General features: G+C 43.3%; 1 protein-coding gene across 2 annotated transcripts in view; it reads left to right on the forward strand.

Annotated features, from left to right (window-relative positions):
- The window catches only part of VOPP1 (VOPP1 WW domain binding protein), a 58,411-nt gene that overhangs the window by 32,684 nt on the left and 11,294 nt on the right, over positions 1 to 14,433 (forward strand). The gene's annotated exons all lie outside the window — the stretch shown is intronic.

Genomic DNA, 14,433 nt, shown 5'->3' on the forward strand with positions numbered 1-14,433 from the left:
GCTGCCAGAACAAGGAATCGCAGTCACGAGGAATCGCAGTCATGAGTTAATGTGAGTTAGAATACATTAGCTTGGTTTTCTGCCGATGATATTAGGATCATCATCTGCAAAAAATACTTTATAAAACATTTCCCATACCTCAAACTTCCTTTCCTCCCAAGTGGATGGAGATGCAAAGCAGAACCCCGATTTCCAAATGTTTTCAGAGAGATACAGGCGTTTCTTTAAGAGAGGAGGCCAGAGTGTCTTGAAAAGAAAACTACCGTTGCGACACTGCTATTTGCCATGTCAGAATGGCTCTGTTTCTCGGACTCTCCACTGTCTGGGTTGTAGTTTACAAGCAATGTGTAGCTCACAAGGCTGGAGGGGCATAATGAAGGCATGGGTCATGTTTTGGATAACTTGCTAGATTTGGGGCCTCTAGCTCATTTATTTGTAATGTTTTCCATTTAGAAATGTCTCTCTTCTTATTGAGTTCAAATAGTCCTTCTGGGATACTCCCGGTTTCCGCATACCACTTATGTTGGTAGAGTCAGTCCTGGCCCTACAGGGGCTCATTGTCTAAATAGGAGAGAAAAGGATTTAATCCCTTTTTTTACAGTTGAGGAAACCGAGGCATAGAGAAGCAGTGTGGCGCAGTGGAAAGAGCACGGGCTTGGGAGTCAGAGGATGTGGGTTCTAACTTTTCTGCTCTGTGACCTTGGGCAAGCCACTTAACTTCTCTGTGCCTCAGTTACCTCATCTGTAAAATGGGGATTAAGACTGTGAGCCCCACATGGGACAACCTGATTACCTTCTATCTACTCCAGCGCTTAGAACAGTGCTTGGCACATAATGAGTGCTTACCAAATACCATCAGTATTATGATTAAGTGACTTCCCCAAGGTCACCGGTCCCAGGCCCATGCTTTTTCGCTAGACCACGTTGATTCGACATTAGAGAAGGGATTCAGGGGCAGACCTATCTCAGTTATTTGTTGACAAGGACAGTGTCTTAACTTTGAAAATGACAGTTGATTTTTACCTAGCCAGTGGTTCAGAGTAGAATTATTTTTTGGACTACTTGTGCCTTTCCTCTATGTCCCTGGGCCTTTTTCCCCAACCAGTTTCCAGGGTGAAATTAAATTAAATATAACAGTTGCCTGCTTTTAGCTGCATCTCAAAGTGAATCGACAGGTTCAGGTTCAGAGACTCTAAAATACCTGCTCTAATTTGGTTATAATCAATAACAAATTCCCAGTTCCAGATCTAGCTTTCTTTTTCATCCATTTGAGATCAAAGCAGGGCAAGTGGGGAATCCATATCACTTCCCAGTTCTCGAGGGTCCTCTCGGAGGTTTTTAATTAAAATATGCCATCCTGAATCTCTGTTGAAAAAGCATTGGATTTCTTCCCTTAGCAACAGTCTCATTTCTAAAAAAATGTACTTACTCATGTGAATTCTGAGCTGTTTGAAAGAAAGGAAATCTATTTCCTTCACTTACCTGGGATTGGGTTCTGATAAAGTTCTCTTTCCACCCCAAAGGCCTTGCCTTGTGATTGCTTTTTTTGTTCACGTCCCTTCTGCCTCAGGGGTCAGAGGAACACAAGGTGCTTAGTAGCCAAAGAGCTGAATATGAGAAAACCACGGGTCAGGTGCTTAAATTGAGTTGGTTTGCTCTGAAAAATGCCCAGGAATTATGACAGTTATAGAGCTACATAAATCAGCAGGAGACCCACTACTTAACTAGAGGAAAGCATTTAAGGTAGACGTGACATTTGACAGGAAACAATTGTAAAGGTATTTTAAATATTCTAGAACACACTTCCCGTCAAGGTAACTGAGAGTTATTCATGTCTCTGAAGGTGATTGGCAGGGAGATTCCTGCCTTTGGATCTGTTCCAGGAGGAGATGAGACAGAGCATTCCTAACTGTTAGACCCAATGTTCTTCATCTCAAGGTTCAAAGCAACTTGGTAAACTCCTTCGTAACAAAGACTGTTGATCCCCAGGCCACTCTGTTCTTTGGACGCAGGTGGGACTTCATACAGTAGCACTGCCCGTCTTGTCCTCTGCTGACAACTACCATGAGCCCTTGCCAAAAGGCCCTTTTGACTCTGACACTACAGAGAGGAATGTAGCTACCGAGTCTTTCGAATTGTACTCTCCCAGGCTCTTAGAGCAGTGCTCACAGAAAGTGAACAATGAATACCATCGATTGATTGGAATGATTGAGTCAGGATTCCTCCGCAGGACAATTTACCTCTTGTTTTGCCACCATTCTCATCCATCTAGCTGTAGAAGCCAGGGAACCGAGCGGTGAGACCCTCAAGAGCAGAAATGGTAACAGCAGCCTTGTCCCAAAAGGGTAGGAGTTTATCCTCTTCTGGGCTGTGCCAAGAATACTAATGGCTAGCTGATTTATAATGTTGGTATTTGTTAAGCGCTTACTATGTGCAGAGCACTGTTCTAAGTGCTGGGGTAGATACAGGGTAATCAGGTTGTCCCATGTGAGGCTCACACTTAATCCCCATTTTACAGATGAGGGAACTGAGGCCCAGAGAAGTAAAGTGACTTGAGCCGCGATTCGAACCTATGAACTCTGACTCCCAAGCCCGGGCTCTTTCCACTGAGCCACGCTGCCACCCTTTGCCATCCCCAACAGGTCCATAGGGTCAGAATGGTTATTGTCTCAAGACATCCCAGCCAAGATGACCAGTGGGTAGGTGTGCGTGGACCAGTCTAGATATTAAACTGGTTGGGCCTCTCACATGGTACTCATAATGCATTCTGTTGTTTTTATTGAGCACTTAGTGTGTGCCGAACACCCTACTAAACGCCTGGGAGAGTCAGCACTTAGAACAATGCCTGGCACATAGTAAGCGCTTGACAGATACTATTACTATTATTACAATATAACAATAAACAGGCACATTCCCTGTCCACAATGAGCTCAGAGTCTCAGTCGCCTGCACGAGGGACTTACGTCTGATGAGCCAAGTCAAATAAGCACCTTTAAGAAACAATCAGTCGGTGGTATTCATTAAGTGCTTACTGTGTGCAGAGCACTGTACTAAGCACTCGGGGGAGTGCAATACAGCAGGATTAGCCGACACATTCCCTGCCCGTAACGAACGACTGAGTTCAGTGAATTTCGTTTTGCCTGGTGTCAGTTTTGTTCTATGCATTGCCACCCTGAAGTAGGAATGAGATTGAGAGAAGAATCAGATCGATCCCAACCCTTTTCTCTGTCCAGATCCATGCTTTATCTTTTGCTACTACACATTGTTTGAAACTGTGTTTCACTATGCCTTAAAAATATTTGTTCTCCTCCTGTCTGTGAACGCTTCTGCCCCGTGAAGCAGCAGTTTTATATTCCCAAGGCAATTGATGTCCACTGGCGTTCAGACGATCTTTAGTCAGGTAAATTAAAGACGAATTTTGGAGAAGTCCTTGCAAGGCCAGAGTCAAGTACACAAATGTGAGACAGATTTACAGATGGAATTAAGTGCTTTCGTAAGGTCTAAACACATCACCACTGGGAAAACCCTGTAAGGAGAATGGATGACAGCTGTTCTCTGGTGACCAGAAAATGGATCACTGTAATCAAGCTATGAAAAAGAACTGCTTCAAAGGCACAATACAACAAAAAGTCAAATGATCTAGTACGGCTTTTGACAATTGGAGACAGCAGAAGATGGGTCAGTCTAACTTACAGCAATTAATTGGATGAGGAGATGAGGTATAGAAATCTACAAGTGAGATGGGAAACAGTATTATTATTATTACTATTCTAAGGGCATTTGTTAAGTACTTCACTATGTGTCGAGCACTTTTCTGACTGCTGGGGTGGATACAAATTAATCAGGTTGGATGGCCCCTATGCTACATGGAGCTCACAGTCTAAGTACACTAGACACATCTGCGGGAAGATCTAAATCACAGGCAGAGAGACTGTGTTTGTGCATCAAGGCGGCAGGTAGGAGAGTGGTTTTGTTCTAGGTTTCAGTTCCCAGTCTTGGAACATCTGCCGCAATATTTCAGTCCTCCATAGGGACCGTGCCCGAAGGGCTCATTGCGGAGCTTGCTTACAGCCTCTGCTTCAGATCTTCCATGAGAAGAATAGTCCCTTGATGAGAGTTTACACATGTCTGAGACTCGGGTCTGGCTTCAAAGGAAGCTGCCAGAGCTGGCACAATCAAACACAATGTCTTCCCTACTTGGGGCTTGCCATCTAAGGGGGAGGAGGAATAGGTAATGAGAAATTGAGGCATGGAGAAATGAAGCGACTTGCTCAAGGTCACAAAAAGGCAAGAATGGAGCTGGCGTTAGAACTCCAGGTCCCCGTCCAGGGCCGTTTACATTATGCCACGTGGCTTCTCAAATCCATTTAAGCAGTCAAATGAAAGCATTTCATATACTAGACTAGAATATTAGAACACTGGCTAACTCATGTGTAGCTTTAGATAATGGAACCAGTGCCCTCTGAATTTTAAAATGCCCTCTTCATCTCACCTGCCACAGTCCTTGGAGAGTGATGAGATTTTTTTTCCTCTTTACACTGTTCTGCCAAGAAAATATTTTACATTTTCTTCATCGTGGAAGAGTGCTTTTTTATTGACAGTTTTATTATGAATAATAATATTTGATATCTGGCAGAGGAACAGTTTCTAATACAATCTCCCTTAGATATTTTGTGTTTTATATGTCTGGGCTCCTTCTCATTTTTATATTGTGAGTCCCTTGTGGGCAAGGACCAAATACTCATCAATTCTCTCGGCACTTATTACAGGGCTTCACTTTATATAGTCGTTTGATAAATGCCAAAGATGCGGTAGAAACTATTTCTTGAGTGACTTAATGAAGATACGTTTCTTGTATTTACACTATTCCTGTGGCTGTGTGACTTTAGAATAGCATTTAGTGTGTCTGGTCCTTATAAATCCTCATCTTAGCACTAGCAATAATGGCTCAGGCTTTCCCGTCAGGGATCCAGAATAATTCACCCATGACTGCCAAGCATTTGAAAATGTAAAATACTGAATGGTCAGTTTTGAGAATCGTCGTGTTGCGGCTAAAAAGCCCAGGGCTGGCAGGTTGTGAGATGCCATTTCCCCCTTTTTCGGCAACAACTGAATTGCACTTAAAAGTGTAGGTGACAATCCAGAAGCATAATCAGTTTGTATTTGCAGAGGGAGGACAGCGAGACTGTGTTCTTCCAGGTTTTCCTTTTTTGCAGCATCTGAAAAAACCCAGATTTTTATATTTATTAAAACATTTCTTTGATGTGGAATCAGTTTCTATTCCAGCTTTTGGCTGATTCTGCACTAGTCTGCTGTGTCAATTGCAAATCACCTTAAAAATTGGGGCATGGTAATAGCCGAAACGGTAGTAAGTTTACGTAAGTGCTGGAGTGTTTGTGGAGATGTTGTGACAGGGGTCGCTAGCAAGGGTTTCTGATGAAGGGGGTTTTGAGGTAGGTATAGAGGATGTGGTTTGGTGAACCCTGAAGGGAGAAGGCACTCCAGAAGAGGGAGGATTGGCGTGGGCATCAGTTTGGGGTCGGGGAGGTGATTAGGTTGGGCAAAACAATAGCAACAAACTGGGGGATGTCAACTAGGTATGCGAGAGCTAACTGGTGAGAGGCCATGGTCAAGTGGTCTGTCGGAAGCCTCTAGAGGAAGGGAATGTGTGATCTAGCTGCTTGTGTGGGAAGATGGCTTTTACGGATCTGAGTAGGTTGAGTAGGAGCCTTCACAGCACTCCACCTTTGTCCTCATCCAACTTGCAAAAAAGCCTGCCGGGAACCCAGGACCTTTCTGCCAATATCTGCAGGCTGGGTCAAATAAGCCATGGGTATTATGGGAAACAGCATGGCCTAGTGACAAGAGCCTGGGCTTATGGGTCAGAGGTTGTGAGTTCTAATCCAGGTGCCACCACTTGGCTATGTGACCTTGGGCAAGTTACTTAACTTCTCTGTGCCTCAGGTACCTCATCTGTAAAATGGGGATTTAGAGTGGGAGCCTCATGTGGGACAGGGACTGTGTCCAACCTGATTAGCTTTTATCCACCCCAGCATTTAAAGGAGTGCTTGGCACATAGTAAGTGCTTAAATGCCATAATTATTAATTATTATTATTTGAGATTTTTACTGCAGGAGCACACTTATGTACTAGCAGAAGTGGTCAGAGATGCCCCTTTGCCATCCTCCCAGCAGGGCAGAATGGTGTGGGCCAGGACTGCGGGAGGAGGAAGTGGGAAGGGTTGTGCCAGGGTGAGAGGGAGAAGAGGAAAGCCGATGGGAAAGGGTGGATCGGCCCAGGATGGGTTGTGTACCCCCAGTCATAGCCTCTTGATGGTGGTGGAAGTTGCTTTAATTAATTCAATAAACACAGCACCAGCTGACCTTATTCATATCTGACCATTACCAACCTATTAACACTAATTACCCAACCCCACTTGCAACTTCGCTGAGGGTACCTGAGTAGTAGAAGTGTGAGAAACATCATGGCCTAGTGGAAAGAGCACAGGCCTGGGAGCCAGAGGTCTTGGGCTGCAATTCTGACTCTGCCACCTACCTGATGTGTGACCTTGGGCAGATCACTTAATTTCTTTTTTTAATTATCTTTTTCAGTCAATAAAGACCTGTCTTGTAAGAGTAATGCCAGATTGATTTTAGGATTTTGTATGGGAGTTTGGGAAACATTCCCAATAACTGTTTGTGTCCTGCCAGATAGTTGGCTTTCTTGAAACAAAAATTCACAAGAACAAATTAGACTCGTACGGTAACTTCATTTTCTCTTCATCAATCGAAGCGCCTATACCAAGCTTCTTACATCCAGTTGAGTCATACCTAAAGGAAGTCAATCCATTTTGTGCTCTCATGTGAATTGTCTTTGGCTTTATATATTTTACGTATTATTAAAAATATTGAAGAATGTCTTCACTCTTTGAGTCATATTCTTGCCTCTTAGAATTTGTTTAGTTGCTCAAACTAAAATGATCTAAATCTGGGGAGAACTAGACATTTCTGTGCACATCCTGGGTCTTGGAAATCCCTCTGAATGCTTCTCTTTCTGATGACTCTTGGCAAAAGCCACAAGAGAATTCACAGGGTCTACATTGATGAAATTCATTGTCTGGGTTTGAGACAGCCAGTAGCCACCTCCGTAGTCAAACTGAGCTTTTCTATGTGTTGTCGGCCTTGTGTCTTCTCTTGTTTATAAAACTCAGAATGTACACCTTCATCATCCTCTACCTGACGTCAGGATATCTGGATTTGCCTAGCCGAAGAATTGGGTTTCAAAATCAATCAACAAATGCTTCTTACTCAATGAAGAGCGGTGTGGCCTAGTGGATAGAGCACAGGCCTCGGAGTCAGAAGGACCTGGATTCTAATCTCGGCTCTGCCTCTTCTCGGCTATGTGACCTTAGGCAAGTCACTTCACTTCCCTGTACCTCAGTAACCTCATCCGTAAAAAGGGGATTAAGACCGAGAGCCCCATGTGGGACATGGACTGTGTCCAACCTGATTATCTTATGTCTACCTCAGGGCTTAGTACAGTGCCCAGCATGTAGTAAGTGCTTAAATACCGTAAAAAAAGATACTTATTGAACGACTATATGCAGAGCACTATGCTGAGCTCTTGGAAGAGTACAGAACAATAAAGTTGGGAAATACAGTCCCTGCCCTCGAGGAACTTATGGTGGCCAATTGCCCCCTGCAAGGGCAAAAAGGGGTGGAAGGTGAGGGTTAAGAGCAGGTTAGGGACTCTTCTGTGGCCAGCAAACTGGCCCTGGGCACGCGAGAGGTTGGCTTGGGCCGGTTTGCAGGATGGAGTGCTGCTGGTCTAGTTTCGGCTGAGGTGGGGTGCTCTGGGAACTCCCTGCCTGGTTTGGACCTTCTTATTCCAGGAGACACCAAAACCTCCACAAAGAGGCAACCCCTCTGGTCAACTGGGTAGTGACCTGGGCATCACTCTAGAAAGCAGGACCAGAGAGAGATCTACCCCGTACTGGGTATCTAATCTGATTTTCACTGGAACCTCTGTGCAGGTTGAAATAGTTTATATAAAATTTCATTACATCTGGATCTAATAGGCATCTCCATATAATCACCAGGCCAATTCTGTAAATTATTGCTTCCTGAATGTGACCTCTCTGTGACCTAAAAAGAGAAGACCAGACCCCCTACTAGGGAAGGTATTTTTCCACCTATTCATACTTGCCTTAGAATTTTAGGAGCCATGAGAGAGAAATCGGAGCTAAATTTGCAGGCTGGACCTGTATGTTGTAGAAATGATTTGATGTGTGGCCATTTGGGTGTAGTAGAATACAATAAAGTGATGATTGCAGCTTTTGGCTTGGTCCTCAGCTAGGTCATTATAACCATCACTAATGGATCACCATTAATGAACAATTATCATTAGAACCTCATACCAAAAAACCGAACCTGAACAAATGTGAGTGTTTCCCAAACCCTAGGTAATGTCCTACATCAATAAGTAAATGTTTTGCTGCTTTTATTTTTCAAATGCCGAATCCACCTGAGTGGGAAAGCACTGGAATCCAGAGTAGCCAGTTAATTGCTTCAGGGGACAGAAAGCCATTTCGAAGAAAAAAAAGGGACTATTTCAACTTGATTGAACATTCTTTGAGGTTTATGGCAACTACATTTGTTTCCAAGCTGCAGGGATGCGAGTCTATAATTAGGCATTCTGGGGGTGGATTTAGTCAAGAGTGATGTTTGTTCCACTCTGCTGAAAGCCTGAGAACAGAGACATCTGGGACCCTGAGCTTTACTAGGTGAAGGAAAGCAGAAGAAAAATCCATTCCGCTTTAGCGTCCCTCAGTTCTTCAGCCTAGCACGCGGAGCCTAGGCTTGAGCTCGGGCCTTCGGCTGGATGCTCCCAACGGTGACCACCCAAACCTACGCGACATGCAGCTGATGCCTGGGGACCTGTTGCGTTCTGGGAGTTAATATGCCAGACTGCCTGTGAATGTTTACTGCTTTTAATTAGGTTCACTGTTACACTTAGCTTTCCGTTTGCAATTACAGCTGTTTGAAATGTCAGCAGGTGTGTGCTCAGGGCAATAATTTAGCTGCAAGTTTCATGTGAATGGAAAATACCAAGAAGAAAAGAGGTAACTGTGTCACATCATGTTGAATTGCCTCTATTTGAAGTGTCTGGCACTGTCCAAGTTCTTCCAATGGGATTCGGACCAGAGTCACTGGTTAACTATTAGAATCGCTGAAATGGACCTTCAGTTCAAGTTGGGGGCATAAAGGAAGTCCTGTGTCTTGAAAGAAGGGAGCAGCTAACCACTTGGCAATGAGTGTTTGCAGCTACTGTTCCAAGCTTGGCTCATTAAAGGAGGGAGCTAATAAGATCTCAGGCCTCTAATCAGGGTTCGAGAGAGCAATTTGAATTGGGTATCCCATTTATATCCAAAGACACAAGGTTGATGTGTTATAAGCTCAGCCCATCTTGTAAGACAGAGAACTCCAACTCGGATGATAAAGCTTTCAGCGAACTTGGTTCCTTGAAGTGTTTCAGACCGAGTAAACCTGACGATAACCAGAGCAGGCTTTATGAAAGATTAGGAGAAACAACAAAGCGGATCACAGGGAATGTAGCCTTCAGGAAATTGAAAATCCTCTTTTTCGGGGTCAGAGACACAGTATGTCAAACCCATGCTGGAAACCAGGCTCTCATTTTGGGTTTTGGAAAATGTAAGGCTACATTCATTCATTCAATAGTATTTATTGAGCGCTTACTATGTGCAGAGCACTGTACTGAGCGCTTAGAATGTACAATTCGGCAACAGATAGAGACGATCCCTGCCCATTGACGGGCTTACGGTCTAATCGCTCTTAGCCTACCAGGAGCCTGCACTTGTCTCACAGTGCATTCATCAAAACCCACAGGGATTAAAGTCTCTTTGACAGCTTCAGAACTGTATCGCTCTTGGATGAGAGATTAAAGAAAGAGCAAGAGAATTAAGTGGATATTACTCGTGACAGCTGTTCTGAGCTATTGATATCTTGTCTTTGCTACGAATAGAGAGATCAATCTTAAATTCCTCATCTTTTCAATCTCATAATTTTCCAGTCAAGTGCTTTTGAGGAGAACAGTTTTATAAATCAAATTTTCCCTTCAGTCATTTGGTTTACCCATCCTTCAAAAAAAAAATACAACCTGCCCAATTTGACCAGTTTTTCCTTCAGTTTTCAGAAGACTATCAAAGTAGTAGGGAGTACTGGTGACTTGTGGTCCAGGGCTAACGTTTCCAGGTTTCCTTCCCCACATCTTTGACACACGTAGGTTTCCTGATTTCTTCATTTGGAATGTCTTTTTGACGTGAGATTTGGCCTGCACATTCCTCGGTGCGCTTGGGATGCAGTCGTCTATTTCTTGGCGTGTGTCGTTTTCCAATATTCTATATCCTTAAGCAATTAGAAGCGGCATGGCCTAGAACATAAGCCTGGGAGTCAGGGGATCCCGGTTCTAATCCCAGTTCTGCTACATATCTGCTGTGTGACCTTGGGTAAATTACCCAACTTCTCTGTGCCTCACTTACCTCATCTGTAAAATGGGGATTAAATCTCCCTCCGACTTAGACTGTGTCCCCATGTGGGCTAGGGACTGTGTCTAACCTGATTACCTTGTACCTACCTCAGCACTTAGAACAGTGCTTGACACATAATAAATGTTTAACCAATTTCAGAATTTTAATTATAGCAAAAGAGAGAAGCTGCAGAAAGGCTTATGAGTTCTTTAAGACCCAATCTTGGAAGGCCATGCCAGGCCAGTACTAAGCCAAACCCAAACACAAAGCCTCAAAGGGACCCCTGCTTCCCCAAACTCCCTCAATTCATCATCGATTCACCCTGATTTAATTTGTTAACCTTTAAAATCATAGCACCAGTACATCCTGCTTCTAAACCAGTTAAAAGAGCTTTGTATTCTCGGTTGCATGAAGAAAGCAATGCGTTCTGGAGCTCGTAGTTAGTTGCATGCATGGTCAGTTCCCCAAATGAGCACTTTGACAGGCCTGTGCAGCCTATATGCATGGCTAAAGCTTCCCAGCAGCCATTCAGAAGGGCTAGTCTTATTTCAGAAGTCAGCTGTACTGTACTGGCAAATCTTTAAACTGTTGGAGGTTATATGAGAGTTTGGAAATCTATCTAAATTACTGAGTTCAAAACCAGAACTAGCTTCTTTTTGGTGCCATCTGTCTTGAAATTAGATGGATCAGAAGAATCTAGGTAAAAGTCTCTATTACCACAGACAAATCTTACAAAGATAAATATGTTCACATTGACTAAACACATTAGTATTATTTCACATGCTTCCTCAGATCAGGAGAGTCAGTAGCTTAACCAACATTTTTCATTTCCTTAATGGAGACTTCAGCCAAATCAGCTTTGATTTTTTTTTTAAATAGCATTTGAGATTGAAAATTACAGTTACACCTGCAACTGTCAAAGCCCATTCAAGTTCTTGGTTCTTTTATTTCCTTCCCCAAATAAAAATCAATGTTAAAATGGTACAATCTTTTATGAAAGAAGGAAAACTCCTATTTTGCCAAATGTCATGGAGAGTCTTCACTGAGCCAGTGTTTTAGTTCCTGTTCTCACAGTCTCCTAGAAAGCACAGTGATTGCTCTGCAGTGCAAGACCCAAAGAGTCTTTTGGTCATGAGAAGTGTAGGATGCAATCAGACCCTTTCAGTTACTGGGCTTTATAGACCTGACCTAGCTAGGGTACTTACAATCAGTTAATCATATTAATTGAACGCTTACTGTGTGCAGAGAACTGTACTAAGTGCTTAGGAGAGTCCAAAGTAACAGAGCTGGAACAGCAGGGCACCAAGCTCCCACCTTAGCACTTGTATATTCACAGCCACCACAGTATTTGTAGATCACTTTATGTAGTTTATCATTCACATTCATTTTCCCCTTCTCTTGTCATAAACGGTGCTCATTCTTCTTTCTGGGTCTCTTGTTAGATTGTCATCTTGATGAAGACGGGTCAAATCTTTTACCTTTTTTGTACTCTCTCAAGTACTTGGTACAGCTGTCTGCACTTCCCTAGGCACCTAGTAAAAACTATTGGTTGATGAATCGATCAATCCCTGTGTCCTACCTCGCTTTCGAATGGAACTGGGCAATGACCTGGCTGAAGGAGGTCTCCAAATTGCCCTGTAGAATTTACCTACAGTTGAAGGTGGCCCCCCCCCTTTTTTTTTTTTTTTTAAGAAATTGAGAGTATATTTAATATCTAACTCGGGATCCATTCTTTTGTCTTGAAACATTTAAGTCATTTGATATTACACTGTTTCATTCTAGATCATATTTCAGGCCTTGTGGAAAGTTAGCTCGGCTTCTTTGTAATAAAGTCTTAAGACCTCTCAGTTTTCATCACAGTGCCTGGCTTTTGTTCTCCCAGGCATGGGAAGTATTACAGCAGAAAAAAGTTCTTTGGCATTGCCCCTGGTGATTTCGTAAGTTTACTCCAACTTCAGCCATGTTTATTCTGGCTTTATAATGGACAATATCAAAATATTTCCACACGGAATGCTAGAGTGAATCTGTTTGGAAAAATCTTCCAGTTAAAAACTTGGGCTCTCTGGCAGGGAAGTGAAATATAATCATGTTGTCATGTAATAAAATAAAAACCCTATTTGCCTCTCATTGAAATGTCATTTGGAGCCAATTTTTTTAGAATGTCAGAGAAAAGAAAAGGGTTTAGCTTTTTTATGTCTCTTCCTTCTTTCAAGTATAAAGACTGGTCCCAGGGAAGCCAAATGTAGTGTGCCATTTTGAGCTTCTTTGTCTTATTTACCTTCTATTTGCCAGCTGTCCCTCCTAATTGAAGGGTTTTTAAAGGCCCAGGACCTTTTCTAGTGAGTTGTAAGTTGTACATCTGTCTCTCCCCCAAGAGAAGCAGCATAGCCTAGTGGATAGAGCACAGGCCTGGGAGTCAGAGGACCTGGGCTCTCATCCCAGCTCCACTGCCTGCCTGCTGTGTGACCTTGGGCAAGTCACTTAACTTTTCTGTACCTCATCTGTAAAATGGGGATTAAGACTGTGAGCCCCACATGGGACATGGACTGTGTCCAACCTGATTACCTCATATCTATCCCAGAGCTTAGAATAGGGCCTGGCACATAGTAAGCGCTTAACAACTACCTTTTAAAAAGAAAGTCACTGGGACATTACTTTGATAAATACATCTTTTTCTAATTTTGATGGGTGCGTTGCAGGCCACTTATAAGCAGTCTATCACACACTGCCACTGCACCTCATGCCAGTAGGTTCATTTATCTGTAAGCCCATCAAATGGCAGGGACTGTCTCTATCTGTTGCGGACTTGTACATTCCAAGCGCTTAGTATAGTGCTCTGCACATAGTAAGCGCTCAATAAATACTATCGAATGAATAATTTATGCCAGGCCTTGTTTGGGGCTCAGGCCTGACACCTCTGAAACTGGCAATTCATAGTCCTGGTACCTCTATAACTGCTGTTGCTGCTAAAGAAAATGAAAATGAAAATTAGCACAGTGCTATCAATTTTCCAAGTTATTTAATATGGTGAGAGATACAAATAGCAGCAACTCGATACCATAATATTCCTCCTCTTTCTTCTCCTCCTTCTCTTCCTCCTCCACTTATGTATCTCAGTGACTGATTACTATTGTAGTAATTACTACAACCCAGCCTGTACACTTTGCCGATCTAAAGCCAACCTACGCACTGTACCTCATTATAAGAAAGGAGTGGGAGAAGAGGGAAGGCCCCTTGGAGGAGATGTGCTTAAAGTAAGCCTTCGAAGGGGGGGAGGGTAATTGTCTGTCAGATATGAAGAGGGAGGGTATTCCAGGCCAGAGGCAGGAGGTGGGCAAGACTTCGGCAGCAAGAGAGACAAGACCACGTTACAGTGAGAAGATTGGCATTAGAGGAGCAAAGCGTGCTGGCTGGGTTGTAGTAAGAGAGTAGCGAGGTAAGGTAGGAGGTGGACAGATGATTGAGTGCTTGTCAATTCAGAGACCTGGTACTTCTTCCTTTTCAAATTAAGAACTACTTTCTGATGTACTGAACTAAAGCTGTCGTGTCACGGAAGAAAAGGGTGCGATAAAAGGCAATTTTTTCCATATACTCCAGAGTAGAACAGATTTTTATTTTCACATCTGCAGATGTACATAACAACCTTAGGGCTTCTTAAGGAGGTGATTCCAGGGCTGACGAGCGGTGAAAAATGAATTCAGTTTTGCTCTGAGTCACCGTGAATAACTACTTCCGGTTTTTACCTCACTGGCTTTACTGACCTGATGAACTCTGGCTAGGCTGTCATCACCGGGTTCATTTACCTCAGAGGCTGTATTAACGAGCCGCCAGTTTATCCCCCTTTTAAACAACTGACTCTCAAGGTCCCCCGGCCTCTGAGAGTCCAT

Source organism: Ornithorhynchus anatinus, chromosome 4, assembly GCF_004115215.2.
Source record: "Ornithorhynchus anatinus isolate Pmale09 chromosome 4, mOrnAna1.pri.v4, whole genome shotgun sequence".
Classification (NCBI taxonomy): Eukaryota; Metazoa; Chordata; class Mammalia; order Monotremata; family Ornithorhynchidae; genus Ornithorhynchus; species Ornithorhynchus anatinus.